The sequence below is a fragment of the Leucopleurus acutus genome, assembly GCF_964270905.1.
Source record: "Leucopleurus acutus genome assembly, chromosome: 6".
In the NCBI taxonomy this organism is placed as follows: Eukaryota; Metazoa; Chordata; class Mammalia; order Artiodactyla; family Delphinidae; genus Leucopleurus; species Leucopleurus acutus.
Window position 1 is genome coordinate 2,523,723 of NC_139149.1, and position 15,100 is coordinate 2,538,822.

Sequence of the window (15,100 nt, forward strand, 5' to 3'; positions counted from 1 at the left end):
GCTTGGATCCCGGTTTCCTAAGGGCTGCTTCCAAGGCCCTGCTATTGCCCAGCATCTGTCCTCTGCCCCTACACCTCGGTAGGAAGCGTGAATTTTAGCCTGAGAAGCAGGGCTCTTGCATCTCTGGAGGAGAGCTAATCCTGCAGCCCACGTTCGTCCTGGGAAACCGCAAGGCGACCCTTGGCCTCAGTGTAGTGGCGAAATTGCCGCCGGACAGGTCTTGCCTGCCGCGGTTTCCGTGAGTTCTCCACCGTTTTCGGGCTTAAATGGAGAGCGAGGAGAGCTGTCGGCTCTCACAGAACTCTGGCCTCCGCACTGTTTGCCATGCAACTGCACTCAAGACCACACGTCTCCTCCCGACCTGCTGAGAAACAGGCATCCGCGTAGGCCCTTGTTAACATTTCCTGGCGTGCAGAGTCCAAGGCGACACGCTGTCCTCTTCCTTGGAAACCTACGTTGCCACAGCTTGCCAAACGCTACCGAAGGCAGTCCTAACCAGTCTCGTGTCCTGCGCAACTTTGATTCGGTTACGAAAAGCCACCTGCATGCGGTGAACACTCTGCTCAGCGTTCTTTCCGAGAGCTCACAGTTGCTCCCTCTCTAGGTTAAGCAAGGTGTCGACGTGAGGTCCAGACTGAGCAAAGAGCACAATTGCTCACTTTGCAGTGGTAGTCGTCCTAAGAGGCATTGCCTACTACGCCTTGCTAAGGTCTTCGTTCTGTTAGGGAAGTCGCCACACTTAGACGCCTGTAAAGGAGAATTTATTCAGCGAAGTTCCCAGTGTCTTGCGACGGTCTCCCTTCGCAGTGCCAATACAGCAGGGACTTAGGTTTGCTGCTAACTAGGCTAGGTGACCCTGCATACAGAAGCAGGCGTTTCCCTTTGGAAGCTTGGATCCCGGTTTCTCAGGGGCTGCTTGCAAGACCCTGCTATTGCCCAGCATCTGTCCTCTGTCCCTACGCCTGGGTAGGAAGCGAGTATTTTAGCCTGAGAAGCAGGGCTCTTGCAACTCTGGAGGAGAGCTAATCCTGCAGCCCACGTTCGTCCTGGGAAACCGCAAGGCGACCCTTGGCCTCAGAGTAGTGGCGAAATTGCCGCCGGACAGGTCTTGCCTGCCGCGGTTTCCATGAGTTCGCCACCGTTTTCGGGCTTAAATGGAGAGCGAGGAGAGCTGTCAGCTCTCACAGGACTCTGGCCTCCGCACTGTCTGCCATGCAACTGCACTCAAGACCACACGTCTCCTCCCGGCCTGCTGAGAAACAGGCCGCCGTGTAGGCCCTTCGTAACACTTCTTGGCCTGTAGACTCCAAGGCGACACACTGTCCTCTTCCTTGGAAATCTACGGTGCCCCAGCTTGCCAACGCTCACGAAGGCAGTCCGAGCCCGTCTCATGTGCTGGGCCACTTGCATTCAGTGAGGAAAAGCCACCTGCATTGAGGTGAACACTCTGCTCAGCGTTCTTTCCGGGAGCTCACAATTGCCGCCTCTTAGGTTAAGCAGGAAGTCGTAATGAGGACCAACCTGAGCAAAGAGCACAATTCCTCACGTTACACTCGTAATCGTCGAAAGAGGAATTGTCAACTACGCCTGGCTAAGGCCTTCCCTGGGTTAAGGAACCAGCCACACTTAGACGCCTTTAAAGGAAAATTTATTCAGCGAAGTTCCCATTGTTTGGCGATGGTCAACCTTTGCAGCGCCAATACTGCAGGGACTTAGGTTTGCTGCTAACAAGGCTAGGTGACCCTGCAGACAGAAGCAGGCGTTTCCCTTTGGAAGCTTGGATCCCGGTTTCCTAGGGGCTGCTTCCAAGGCCCTGCTATTGCCCAGCATCTGTCCTCTGCCCCTACGCCTGGGTAGGAAGTGAGTATTTTAGCCTGAGAAGCAGGGCTCTTGCATCTCTGGAGGAGAGCTAATCCTGCAGCCCACGTTCGTCCTGGGAAACCGCAAGGCGACCCTTGGCCTCAGTGTAGTGGCGAAATTGCCGCCGGACAGGTCTTGCCTGCCGCGGTTTCCGTGAGTTCTCCACCGTTTTCGGGCTTAAATGGAGAGCGAGGAGAGCTGTCGGCTCTCACAGAACTCTGGCCTCCGCACTGTTTGCCATGCAACTGCACTCAAGACCACACGTCTCCTCCCGACCTGCTGAGAAACAGGCATCCGCGTAGGCCCTTGTTAACATTTCCTGGCGTGCAGAGTCCAAGGCGACACGCTGTCCTCTTCCTTGGAAACCTACGTTGCCACAGCTTGCCAAACGCTACCGAAGGCAGTCCTAACCAGTCTCGTGTGCTGCGCAACTTTGATTCGGTTACGAAAAGCCACCTGCATGCGGTGAACACTCTGCTCAGCGTTCTTTCCAAGAGCTCACAGTTGCTCCCTCTCTAGGTTAAGCAAGGTGTCGAGGTGAGGTCCAGACTGAGCAAAGAGCACAATTGCTCACTTTGCAGTGGTAGTCGTCCTAAGAGGCATTGCCTACTACGCCTTGCTAAGGTCTTCGTTCTGTTAGGGAAGTCGCCACACTTAGACGCCTGTAAAGGAGAATTTATTCAGCGAAGTTCCCAGTGTCTTGCGACGGTCTCCCTTCGCAGTGCCAATACAGCAGGGACTTAGCTTTGCTGCTAACTAGGCTAGGTGACCCTGCAGACAGAAGCAGGCGTTTCCCTTTGGAAGCTTGGATCCCAGTTTCCTAGGGGCTGCTTCCAAGGCCCTGCTATTGCCCAGCATCTGTCCTCTGCCCCTACGCCTGGGTAGGAAGCGTGTATTTTAGCCTGAGAAGCAGGGCTCTTGCATCTCTGGAGGAGAGCTAATCCTGCAGCCCACGTTCGTCCTGGGAAACCGCAAGGCGACCCTTGGCCTCAGAGTAGTGGCGAAATTGCCACCAGACAGGTCTTGCCTGCCGCAGTTTCCATGAGTTTTCCACCGTTTTCGGGCTTAAATGGAGAGCGAGGAGAGCTGTCGGCTCTCACAGAACTCTGGCCTCCGCACTGTCTGCCATGCAACTGCACTCAAGACCACACGTCTCCTCCCGCCTGCTGAGAAACAGGCTGCCGTGTAGCCCCTTCATAACACTTCTTGGCCTGTAGACTCCAAGGAGACACACTGTCCTCTTCCTTGGAAAACTACGGTTCCGCAGCTTGCCAACGCTCACGAAGGCAGTCCAAGCCTGTCTCATGTGCTGGGCCACTTGCATTCAGTGAGGAAAAGCCACCTGCATTGAGGTGAACACTCTGCTCAGCGTTCTTTCCGGGAGCTCACAATTGCCGCCTCTCTAGGTTAAGCAGAAAGTCGTAGTGAGGACCAACCTGAGGAAAGAGCACAATTCCTCATGTTACACTGGTAGTCGTCGAAAGAGGAATTGCCAACTACGCCTGCCTAAGGCCTTCCCTGGGTTAAGGAACCAGCCACACTTAGACGCCTTTAAAGGAAAATTTATTCAGCGAAGTTCCCATTGTTTGGCGATGGTCAACCTTTGCAGCGCCAATACTGCAGGGACTTAGGTTTGCTGCTAACACGGCTAGGTGACCCTGCAGACAGAAGCAGGCGTTTCCCTTTGGAAGCTTGGATCCCGGTTTCCTAAGGGCTGCTTCCAAGGCCCTGCTATTGCCCAGCATCTGTCCTCTGCCCCTACACCTCGGTAGGAAGCGTGAATTTTAGCCTGAGAAGCAGGGCTCTTGCATCTCTGGAGGAGAGCTAATCCTGCAGCCCACGTTCATCCTGGGAAACCGCAAGGTGACCCTTAGCCTCAGTGTAGTGGCGAAATTGCCGCTGGACAGATCTTGCCTGTTGCGGTTTCCGTGAGTTCTCCACCGTTTTCGGGCTTAAATGGAGAGCGAGGAGAGCTGTCGGCTCTCACAGAACTCTGGCCTCCGCACTGTCTGCCATGCAACTGCACTCAAGACCACACGTCTCCTCCCGACCTGCTGAGAAACAGGCATCCGCGTAGGCCCTTGTTAACATTTCCTGGCGTGCAGAGTCCAAGGCGACACGCTGTCCTCTTCCTTGGAAACCTACGTTACCACAGCTTGCCAAACGCTACCGAAGGCAGTCATAACCAGTATCGTGTGCTGCGCAACTTTGATTCGGTTACGAAAAGCCACCTGCATTGAGGTGAACACTCTGCTCAGCATTCTTTCCTGGAGCTCACCGTTGCTCCCTCTCTAGGTTAAGCAAGGTGTCGAGGTGAGGTCCAGACTGAGCAAAGAGCACAATTGCTCACTTTGCAGTGGTAGTCGTCCTAAGAGGCATTGCCTACTACGCCTTGCTAAGGTCTTCGTTCTGTTAGGGACGTCGCCACACTTAGACGCCTGTAAAGGAGAATTTATTCAGCGAAGTTCCCAGTGTCTTGCGACGGTCTCCCTTCGCAGTGCCAATACAGCAGGGACTTAGGTTTGCTGCTAACTAGGCTAGGTGACCCTGCATACAGAAGCAGGCGTTTCCCTTTGGAAGCTTGGATCCCGGTTTCTCAGGGGCTGCTTGCAAGACCCTGCTATTGCCCAGCATCGGTCCTCTGCCCCTACGCCTGGGTAGGAAGCGAGTATTTTAGCCTGAGAAGCAGGGCTCTTGCAACTCTGGAGGAGAGCTAATCCTGCAGCCCACGTTCGTCCTGGGAAACTGCAAGGCGACCCTTGGCCTCAGAGTAGTGGCGAAATTGCCGCCGGACAGGTCTTGCCTGCCACGGTTTCCATGAGTTCGCCACCGTTTTCGGGCTTAAATGGAGAGCGAGGGGAGCTGTCGGCTCTCACAGAACTCTGACCTCCGCACTGTCTGCCATGCAACTGCACTCAAGACCACACGTCTCCTCCCGGCCTGCTGAGAAACAGGCCGATGTGTAGGCCCTTCGTAACACTTCTTGGCCTGTAGACTCCAAGGCGACACACTGTCCTCTTCCTTGGAAAACTACGGTGCCCCAGCTTGCCAACGCTCACAAAGGCATTCCGAGCCCGTCTCATGTGCTGGGCCACTTGCATTCAGTGAGGAAAAGCCACCTGCATTGAGGTGAACACTCTGCTCAGCGTTCTTTCCGGGAGCTCACAATTACCGCCTCTCTAGGTTAAGCAGGAAGTCGTAGTGAGGACCAACCTGAGCAAAGAGCACAATTCCTCACGTTACACTGGTAGTCGTCGAAAGAGGAATTGTCAACTACGCCTGGCTAAGGCCTTCCCTGGGTTAAGGAACCAGCCACACTTAGACGCCTTTAAAGGAAAATTTATTCAGCGAAGTTCCCATTGTTTGGCGATGGTCAACCTTTGCAGCGCCAATACTGCACGGACTTAGGTTTGCTGCTAACAAGGCTAGGTGACCCTGCAGACCGAAGCAGGCGTTTCCCTTTGGAAGCTTGGATCCCAGTTTCCTAGGGGCTGCTTCCAAGGCCCTGCTATTGCCCAGCATCTGTCCTCTGCCCCTACGCCTGGGTAGGAAGCGTGTATTTTAGCCTGAGAAGCAGGGCTCTTGCATCTCTGGAGGAGAGCTAATCCTGCAGCCCACGTTCGTCCTGGGAAACCGCAAGGCGACCCTTGGCCTCAGAGTAGTGGCGAAATTGCCACTAGACAGGTCTTGCCTGCCGCAGTTTCCATGAGTTCTCCACCGTTTTCGGGCTTAAATGGAGAGCGAGGAGAGCTGTCAGCTCTCACAGGACTCTGGCCTCCGCACTGTCTGCCATGCAACTGCACTCAAGACCACACGTCTCCTCCCGGCCTGCTGAGAAACAGGCCGCCGTGTAGGCCCTTCGTAACACTTCTTGGCCTGTAGACTCCAAGGCGACACACTGTCCTCTTCCTTGGAAAACTACGGTGCCCCAGCTTGCCAACGCTCACGAAGGCAGTCCCAGCCCGTCTCCTGTGCTGGGCCACTTGCATTCAGTGAGGAAAAGCCACCTGCATTGAGGTGAACACTCTGCTCAGCGTTCTATCCGGGAGCTCACAATTGCCGCCTCTCTAGGTTAAGCAGGAAGTCGTAGTGAGGACCAACCTGAGCAAAGAGCACAATTCCTCACGTTACACTGGTAGTCGTCGAAAGAGGAATTGCCAACTACGCCTGGCTAAGGCCTTCCCTGGGTTAAGGAACCAGCCACACTTAGACGCCTTTAAAGGAAAATTTATTCAGCGAAGTTCCCATTGTTTGGCGATGGTCAACCTTTGCAGCGCCAATACTGCAGGGACTTAGGTTTGCTGCTAACAAGGCTAGGTGACCCTGCAGACAGAAGCAGGCGTTTCCCTTTGGAAGCTTGGATCCCGGTTTCCTAAGGGCTGCTTCCAAGGCCCTGCTATTGCCCAGCATCTGTCCTCTGCCCCTACGCCTGTGTAGGAAGCGAGTATTTTAGTCTGAGAAGCAGGGCTCTTGCATCTCTGGAGGAGAGCTAATCCTGCAGCCCACGTTCGTCCTGGGAAACCGCAAGGCGACCCTTGGCCTCAGTGTAGTGGCGAAATTGCCGCCGGACAGGTCTTGCCTGCCGCGGTTTCCGTGAGTTCTCCACCGTTTTCGGGCTTAAATGGAGAGCGAGGAGAGCTGTCGGCTCTCACAGAACTCTGGCCTCCGCACTGTTTGCCATGCAACTGCACTCAAGACCACACGTCTCCTCCCGACCTGCTGAGAAACAGGCATCCGCGTAGGCCCTTGTTAACATTTCCTGGCGTGCAGAGTCCAAGGCGACACGCTGTCCTCTTCCTTGGAAACCTACGTTGCCACAGCTTGCCAAACGCTACCGAAGGCAGTCCTAACCAGTCTCGTGTCCTGCGCAACTTTGATTCGGTTACGAAAAGCCACCTGCATTGCGGTGAACACTCTGCTCAGCGTTCTTTCCGAGAGCTCACAGTTGCTCCCTCTCTAGGTTAAGCAAGGTGTCGACGTGAGGTCCAGACTGAGCAAAGAGCACAATTGCTCACTTTGCAGTGGTAGTCGTCCTAAGAGGCATTGCCTACTACGCCTTGCTAAGGTCTTCGTTCTGTTAGGGAAGTCGCCACACTTAGACGCCTGTAAAGGAGAATTTATTCAGCGAAGTTCCCAGTGTCTTGCGACGGTCTCCCTTCGCAGTGCCAATACAGAAGGGACTTAGGTTTGCTGCTAACTAGGCTAGGTGACCCTGCATACAGAAGCAGGCGTTTCCCTTTGGAAGCTTGGATCCCGGTTTCTCAGGGGCTGCTTGCAAGACCCTGCTATTGCCCAGCATCTGTCCTCTGTCCCTACGCCTGGGTAGGAAGCGAGTATTTTAGCCTGAGAAGCAGGGCTCTTGCAACTCTGGAGGAGAGCTAATCCTGCAGCCCACGTTCGTCCTGGGAAACCGCAAGGCGACCCTTGGCCTCAGAGTAGTGGCGAAATTGCCGCCGGACAGGTCTTGCCTGCCGCGGTTTCCATGAGTTCGCCACCGTTTTCGGGCTTAAATGGAGAGCGAGGAGAGCTGTCAGCTCTCACAGGACTCTGGCCTCCGCACTGTCTGCCATGCAACTGCACTCAAGACCACACGTCTCCTCCCGGCCTGCTGAGAAACAGGCCGCCGTGTAGGCCCTTCGTAACACTTCTTGGCCTGTAGACTCCAAGGCGACACACTGTCCTCTTCCTTGGAAATCTACGGTGCCCCAGCTTGCCAACGCTCACGAAGGCAGTCCGAGCCCGTCTCATGTGCTGGGCCACTTGCATTCAGTGAGGAAAAGCCACCTGCATTGAGGTGAACACTCTGCTCAGCGTTCTTTCCGGGAGCTCACAATTGCTGCCTCTTAGGTTAAGCAGGAAGTCGTAATGAGGACCAACCTGAGCAAAGAGCACAATTCCTCACGTTACACTGGTAATCGTCGAAAGAGGAATTGTCAACTACGCCTGGCTAAGGCCTTCCCTGGGTTAAGGAACCAGCCACACTTAGACGCCTTTAAAGGAAAATTTATTCAGCGAAGTTCCCATTGTTTGGCGATGGTCAACCTTTGCAGCGCCAATACTGCACGGACTTAGGTTTGCTGCTAACAAGGCTAGGTGACCCTGCAGACAGAAGCAGGCGTTTCCCTTTGGAAGCTTGGATCCCAGTTTCCTAGGGGCTGCTTCCAAGGCCCTGCTATTGCCCAGCATCTGTCCTCTGCCCCTACGCCTGGGTAGGAAGCGTGTATTTTAGCCTGAGAAGCAGGGCAATTGCATCTCTGGAGGAGAGCTAATCCTGCAGCCCACGTTCGTCCTGGGAAACCGCAAGGCGACCCTTGGCCTCAGAGTAGTGGCGAAATTGCCACCAGACAGGTCTTGCCTGCCGCACTTTCCATGAGTTCTCCACCGTTTTCGGGCTTAAATGGAGAGCGAGGAGAGCTGTCGGCTCTCACAGAACTCTGGCCTCCGCACTGTCTGCCATGCAACTGCACTCAAGACCACACGTCTCCTCCCGCCTGCTGAGAAACAGGCTGCCGTGTAGCCCCTTCGTAACACTTCTTGGCCTGTAGACTCCAAGGAGACACACTGTCCTCTTCCTTGGAAAACTACGGTTCCGCAGCTTGCCAACGCTCACGAAGGCAGTCCAAGCCTGTCTCATGTGCTGGGCCACTTGCATTCAGTGAGGAAAAGCCACCTGCATTGAGGTGAACACTCTGCTCAGCGTTCTTTCCGGGAGCTCACAATTGCCGCCTCTCTAGGTTAAGCAGAAAGTCGTAGTGAGGACCAACCTGAGGAAAGAGCACAATTCCTCATGTTACACTGGTAGTCGTCGAAAGAGGAATTGCCAACTACGCCTGCCTAAGGCCTTCCCTGGGTTAAGGAACCAGCCACACTTAGACGCCTTTAAAGGAAAATTTATTCAGCGAAGTTCCCATTGTTTGGCGATGGTCAACTTTTGCAGCGCCAATACTGCAGGGACTTAGGTTTGCTGCTAACAAGGCTAGGTGACCCTGCAGACAGAAGCAGGCGTTTCCCTTTGGAAGCTTGGATCCCGGTTTCCTAAGGGCTGCTTCCAAGGCCCTGCTATTGCCCAGCATCTGTCCTCTGCCCCTACACCTCGGTAGGAAGCGTGAATTTTAGCCTGAGAAGCAGGGCTCTTGCATCTCTGGAGGAGAGCTAATCCTGCAGCCCACGTTCATCCTGGGAAACCGCAAGGCGAACCTTGGCCTCAGTGTAGTGGCGAAATTGCCGCCAGACAGGTCTGGCCTGCCGCGGTTTCCGTGAGTTCTCCACCGTTTTTGGGCTTAAGTGGAGAGCGAGGAGAGCTGTCAGCTCTCACAGAACTCTGGCCTCCGCACTGTCTGCCATGCAACTGCACTCAAGACCACACGTCTCCTCCCGACCTGCTGAGAAACAGGCATCTGTGTAGGCCCTTGTTAACATTTCCTGGCGTGCAGAGTCCAAAGCGAAACGCTGTCCTCTTCCTTGGAAACCTACGTTGCCACAGCTTGCCAAACGCTACCGAAGGCAGTCCTAACCAGTCTCGTGTGCTGCGCAACTTTGATTCGGTTACGAAAAGCCACCTGCATTGCGGTGAACACTCTGCTCAGCATTCTTTCCAGGAGCTCACAGTTGCTCCCTCTCTAGGTTAAGCAAGATGTTGAGGTGAGGTCCAGACTGAGCAAAGAGCACAATTGCTCACTTTGCAGTGGTAGTTGTCCTAAGAGACATTGCCTACTACGCCTTGCTAAGGTCTTCGTTCTGTTAGGGAAGTCGCCACACTTAGACGCCTGTAAAGGAGAATTTATTCAGCGAAGTTCCCAGTGTCTTGCGACGGTGTCCCTTCGCAGTGCCAATACAGCAGGGACTTAGGTTTGCTGCTAACTAGGCTAGTAGACCCTGCATACAGAAGCAGGCGTTTCCCTTTGGAAGCTTGGATCCCGGTTTCTCACGGGCTGCTGGCAAGACCCTGCTATTGCCCAGCATCTGTCCTCTGCCCCTACGCCTGGGTAGGAAGCGAGTATTTTAGCCTGAGAAGCAGGGCTCTTGGACTCTGGAGGAGAGCTAATCCTGCAGCCCACGTTCGTCCTGGGAAACCGCAAGGCGACCCTTGGCCTCAGTGTAGTGGCGAAATTGCCGCCGGACAGGTCTTGCCTGCCGCGGTTTCCATGAGTTTGCCACCGTTATCGGGCTTAAATGGAGAGCGAGGAGAGCTGTCGGCTCTCACAGAACTCTGACCTCCGCACTGTCTGCCATTCAACTGCACTCAAGACCACACGTCTCCTCCCGGCCTGCTGAGAAACACGCCGCCGTGTAGGCCCTTCGTAACACTTCTTGGCCTGTAGACTCCAAGGCGACACACTGTCCTCTTCCTTGGAAATCTACGGTGCCCCAGCTTGCCAACGCTCACGAAGGCAGTCCGAGCCCGTCTCATGTGCTGGGCCACTTGCATTCAGTGAGGAAAAGCCACCTGCATTGAGGTGAACACTCTGCTCAGCGTTCTTTCCGGGAGCTCACAATTGCCGCCTCTTAGGTTAAGCAGGAAGTCGTAATGAGGACCAACCTGAGCAAAGAGCACAATTCCTCACGTTACACTGGTAATCGTCGAAAGAGGAATTGTCAACTACGCCTGGCTAAGGCCTTCCCTGGGTTAAGGAACCAGCCACACTTAGACGCCTTTAAAGGAAAATTTATTCAGCGAAGTTCCCATTGTTTGGCGATGGTCAACCTTTGCAGCGCCAATACTGCACGGACTTAGGTTTGCTGCTAACAAGGCTAGGTGACCCTGCAGACAGAAGCAGGCGTTTCCCTTTGGAAGCTTGGATCCCGGTTTCCTAGGGGCTGCTTCCAAGGCCCTGCTATTGCCCAGCATCTGTCCTCTGCCCCTACGCCTGGGTAGGAAGCGTGTATTTTAGCCTGAGAAGCAGGGCAATTGCATCTCTGGAGGAGAGCTAATCCTGCAGCCCACGTTTGTCCTGGGAAACCGCAAGGCGACCCTTGGCCTCAGAGTAGTGGCGAAATTGCCACCAGACAGGTCTTGCCTGCCGCAGTTTCCATGAGTTCTCCACCGTTTTCGGGCTTAAATGGAGAGCGAGGAGAGCTGTCGGCTCTCACAGAACTCTGGCCTCCGCACTGTCTGCCATGCAACTGCACTCAAGACCACACGTCTCCTCCCGCCTGCTGAGAAACAGGCTGCCGTGTAGCCCCTTCGTAACACTTCTTGGCCTGTAGAGTCCAAGGAGACACACTGTCCTCTTCCTTGGAAAACTACGGTTCCGCAGCTTGCCAACGCTCACGAAGGCAGTCCAAGCCTGTCTCATGTGCTGGGCCACTTGCATTCAGTGAGGAAAAGCCACCTGCATTGAGGTGAACACTCTGCTCAGCGTTCTTTCCGGGAGCTCACAATTGCCGCCTCTCTAGGTTAAGCAGAAAGTCGTAGTGAGGACCAACCTGAAGAAAGAGCACAATTCCTCATGTTACACTGGTAGTCGTCGAAAGAGGAATTGCCAACTACGCCTGCCTAAGGCCTTCCCTGGGTTAAGGAACCAGCCACACTTAGACGCCTTTAAAGGAAAATTTATTAAGCGAAGTTCCCATTGTTTGGCGATGGTCAACTTTTGCAGCGCCAATACTGCAGGGACATAGGTTTGCTGCTAACAAGGCTAGGTGACCCTGCAGACAGAAGCAGGCGTTTCCCTTTGGAAGCTTGGATCCCGGTTTCCTAAGGGCTGCTTCCAAGGCCCTGCTATTGCCCAGCATCTGTCCTCTGCCCCTACACCTCGGTAGGAAGCGTGAATTTTTGCCTGAGAAGCAGGGCTCTTGCATCTCTGGAGGAGAGCTAATCCTGCAGCCCACGTTCGTCCTGGGAAACCGCAAGGCGACCCTTGGCCTCAGTGTAGTGGCGAAATTGCCGCCGGACAGGTCTTGCCTGCCGCGGTTTCCGTGAGTTCTCCACCGTTTTCGGGCTTAAATGGAGAGCGAGGAGAGCTGTCGGCTCTCACAGAACTCTGGCCTCCGCACTGTTTGCCATGCAACTGCACTCAAGACCACACGTCTCCTCCCGACCTGCTGAGAAACAGGCATCCGCGTAGGCCCTTGTTAACATTTCCTGGCGTGCAGAGTCCAAGGCGACACGCTGTCCTCTTCCTTGGAAACCTACGTTGCCACAGCTTGCCAAACGCTACCGAAGGCAGTCCTAACCAGTCTCGTGTCCTGCGCAACTTTGATTCGGTTACGAAAAGCCACCTGCATTGCGGTGAACACTCTGCTCAGCGTTCTTTCCGAGAGCTCACAATTGCTCCCTCTCTAGGTTAAGCAAGGTGTCGACGTGAGGTCCAGACTGAGCAAAGAGCACAATTGCTCACTTTGCAGTGGTAGTCGTCCTAAGAGGCATTGCCTACTACGCCTTGCTAAGGTCTTCGTTCTGTTAGGGAAGTCGCCACACTTAGACGCCTGTAAAGGAGAATTTATTCAGCGAAGTTCCCAGTGTCTTGCGACGGTCTCCCTTCGCAGTGCCAATACAGCAGGGACTTAGGTTTGCTGCTAACTAGGCTAGGTGACCCTGCATACAGAAGCAGGCGTTTCCCTTTGGAAGCTTGGATCCCGGTTTCTCAGGGGCTGCTTGCAAGACCCTGCTATTGCCCAGCATCTGTCCTCTGTCCCTACGCCTGGGTAGGAAGCGAGTATTTTAGCCTGAGAAGCAGGGCTCTTGCAACTCTGGAGGAGAGCTAATCCTGCAGCCCACGTTCGTCCTGGGAAACCGCAAGGCGACCCTTGGCCTCAGAGTAGTGGCGAAATTGCCGCCGGACAGGTCTTGCCTGCCGCGGTTTCCATGAGTTCGCCACCGTTTTCGGGCTTAAATGGAGAGCGAGGAGAGCTGTCAGCTCTCACAGGACTCTGGCCTCCGCACTGTCTGCCATGCAACTGCACTCAAGACCACACGTCTCCTCCCGGCCTGCTGAGAAACAGGCCGCCGTGTAGGCCCTTCGTAACACTTCTTGGCCTGTAGACTCCAAGGCGACACACTGTCCTCTTCCTTGGAAATCTACGGTGCCCCAGCTTGCCAACGCTCACGAAGGCAGTCCGAGCCCGTCTCATGTGCTGGGCCACTTGCATTCAGTGAGGAAAAGCCACCTGCATTGAGGTGAACACTCTGCTCAGCGTTCTTTCCGGGAGCTCACAATTGCCGCCTCTTAGGTTAAGCAGGAAGTCGTAATGAGGACCAACCTGAGCAAAGAGCACAATTCCTCACGTTACACTCGTAATCGTCGAAAGAGGAATTGTCAACTACGCCTGGCTAAGGCCTTCCCTGGGTTAAGGAACCAGCCACACTTAGACGCCTTTAAAGGAAAATTTATTCAGCGAAGTTCCCATTGTTTGGCGATGGTCAACCTTTGCAGCGCCAATACTGCAGGGACTTAGGTTTGCTGCTAACAAGGCTAGGTGACCCTGCAGACAGAAGCAGGCGTTTCCCTTTGGAAGCTTGGATCCCGGTTTCTCAGGGGCTGCTTCCAAGGCCCTGCTATTGCCCAGCATCTGTCCTCTGCCCCTACGCCTGGGTAGGAAGTGAGTATTTTAGCCTGAGAAGCAGGGCTCTTGCATCTCTGGAGGAGAGCTAATCCTGCAGCCCACGTTCGTCCTGGGAAACCGCAAGGCGACCCTTGGCCTCAGTGTAGTGGCGAAATTGCCGCCGGACAGGTCTTGCCTGCCGCGGTTTCCGTGAGTTCTCCACCGTTTTCGGGCTTAAATGGAGAGCGAGGAGAGCTGTCGGCTCTCACAGAACTCTGGCCTCCGCACTGTTTGCCATGCAACTGCACTCAAGACCACACGTCTCCTCCCGACCTGCTGAGAAACAGGCATCCGCGTAGGCCCTTGTTAACATTTCCTGGCGTGCAGAGTCCAAGGCGACACGCTGTCCTCTTCCTTGGAAACCTACGTTGCCACAGCTTGCCAAACGCTACCGAAGGCAGTCCTAACCAGTCTCGTGTGCTGCGCAACTTTGATTCGGTTACGAAAAGCCACCTGCATGCGGTGAACACTCTGCTCAGCGTTCTTTCCAAGAGCTCACAGTTGCTCCCTCTCTAGGTTAAGCAAGGTGTCGAGGTGAGGTCCAGACTGAGCAAAGAGCACAATTGCTCACTTTGCAGTGGTAGTCGTCCTAAGAGGCATTGCCTACTACGCCTTGCTAAGGTCTTCGTTCTGTTAGGGAAGTCGCCACACTTAGACGCCTGTAAAGGAGAATTTATTCAGCGAAGTTCCCAGTGTCTTGCGACGGTCTCCCTTCGCAGTGCCAATACAGCAGGGACTTAGCTTTGCTGCTAACTAGGCTAGGTGACCCTGCAGACAGAAGCAGGCGTTTCCCTTTGGAAGCTTGGATCCCAGTTTCCTAGGGGCTGCTTCCAAGGCCCTGCTATTGCCCAGCATCTGTCCTCTGCCCCTACGCCTGGGTAGGAAGCGTGTATTTTAGCCTGAGAAGCAGGGCTCTTGCATCTCTGGAGGAGAGCTAATCCTGCAGCCCACGTTCGTCCTGGGAAACCGCAAGGCGACCCTTGGCCTCAGAGTAGTGGCGAAATTGCCACCAGACAGGTCTTGCCTGCCGCAGTTTCCATGAGTTTTCCACCGTTTTCGGGCTTAAATGGAGAGCGAGGAGAGCTGTCGGCTCTCACAGAACTCTGGCCTCCGCACTGTCTGCCATGCAACTGCACTCAAGACCACACGTCTCCTCCCGCCTGCTGAGAAACAGGCTGCCGTGTAGCCCCTTCATAACACTTCTTGGCCTGTAGACTCCAAGGAGACACACTGTCCTCTTCCTTGGAAAACTACGGTTCCGCAGCTTGCCAACGCTCACGAAGGCAGTCCAAGCCTGTCTCATGTGCTGGGCCACTTGCATTCAGTGAGGAAAAGCCACCTGCATTGAGGTGAACACTCTGCTCAGCGTTCTTTCCGGGAGCTCACAATTGCCGCCTCTCTAGGTTAAGCAGAAAGTCGTAGTGAGGACCAACCTGAGGAAAGAGCACAATTCCTCATGTTACACTGGTAGTCGTCGAAAGAGGAATTGCCAACTACGCCTGCCTAAGGCCTTCCCTGGGTTAAGGAACCAGCCACACTTAGACGCCTTTAAAGGAAAATTTATTCAGCGAAGTTCCCATTGTTTGGCGATGGTCAACCTTTGCAGCGCCAATACTGCAGGGACTTAGGTTTGCTGCTAACACGGCTAGGTGACCCTGCAGACAGAAGCAGGCGTTTCCCTTTGGAAGCTTGGATC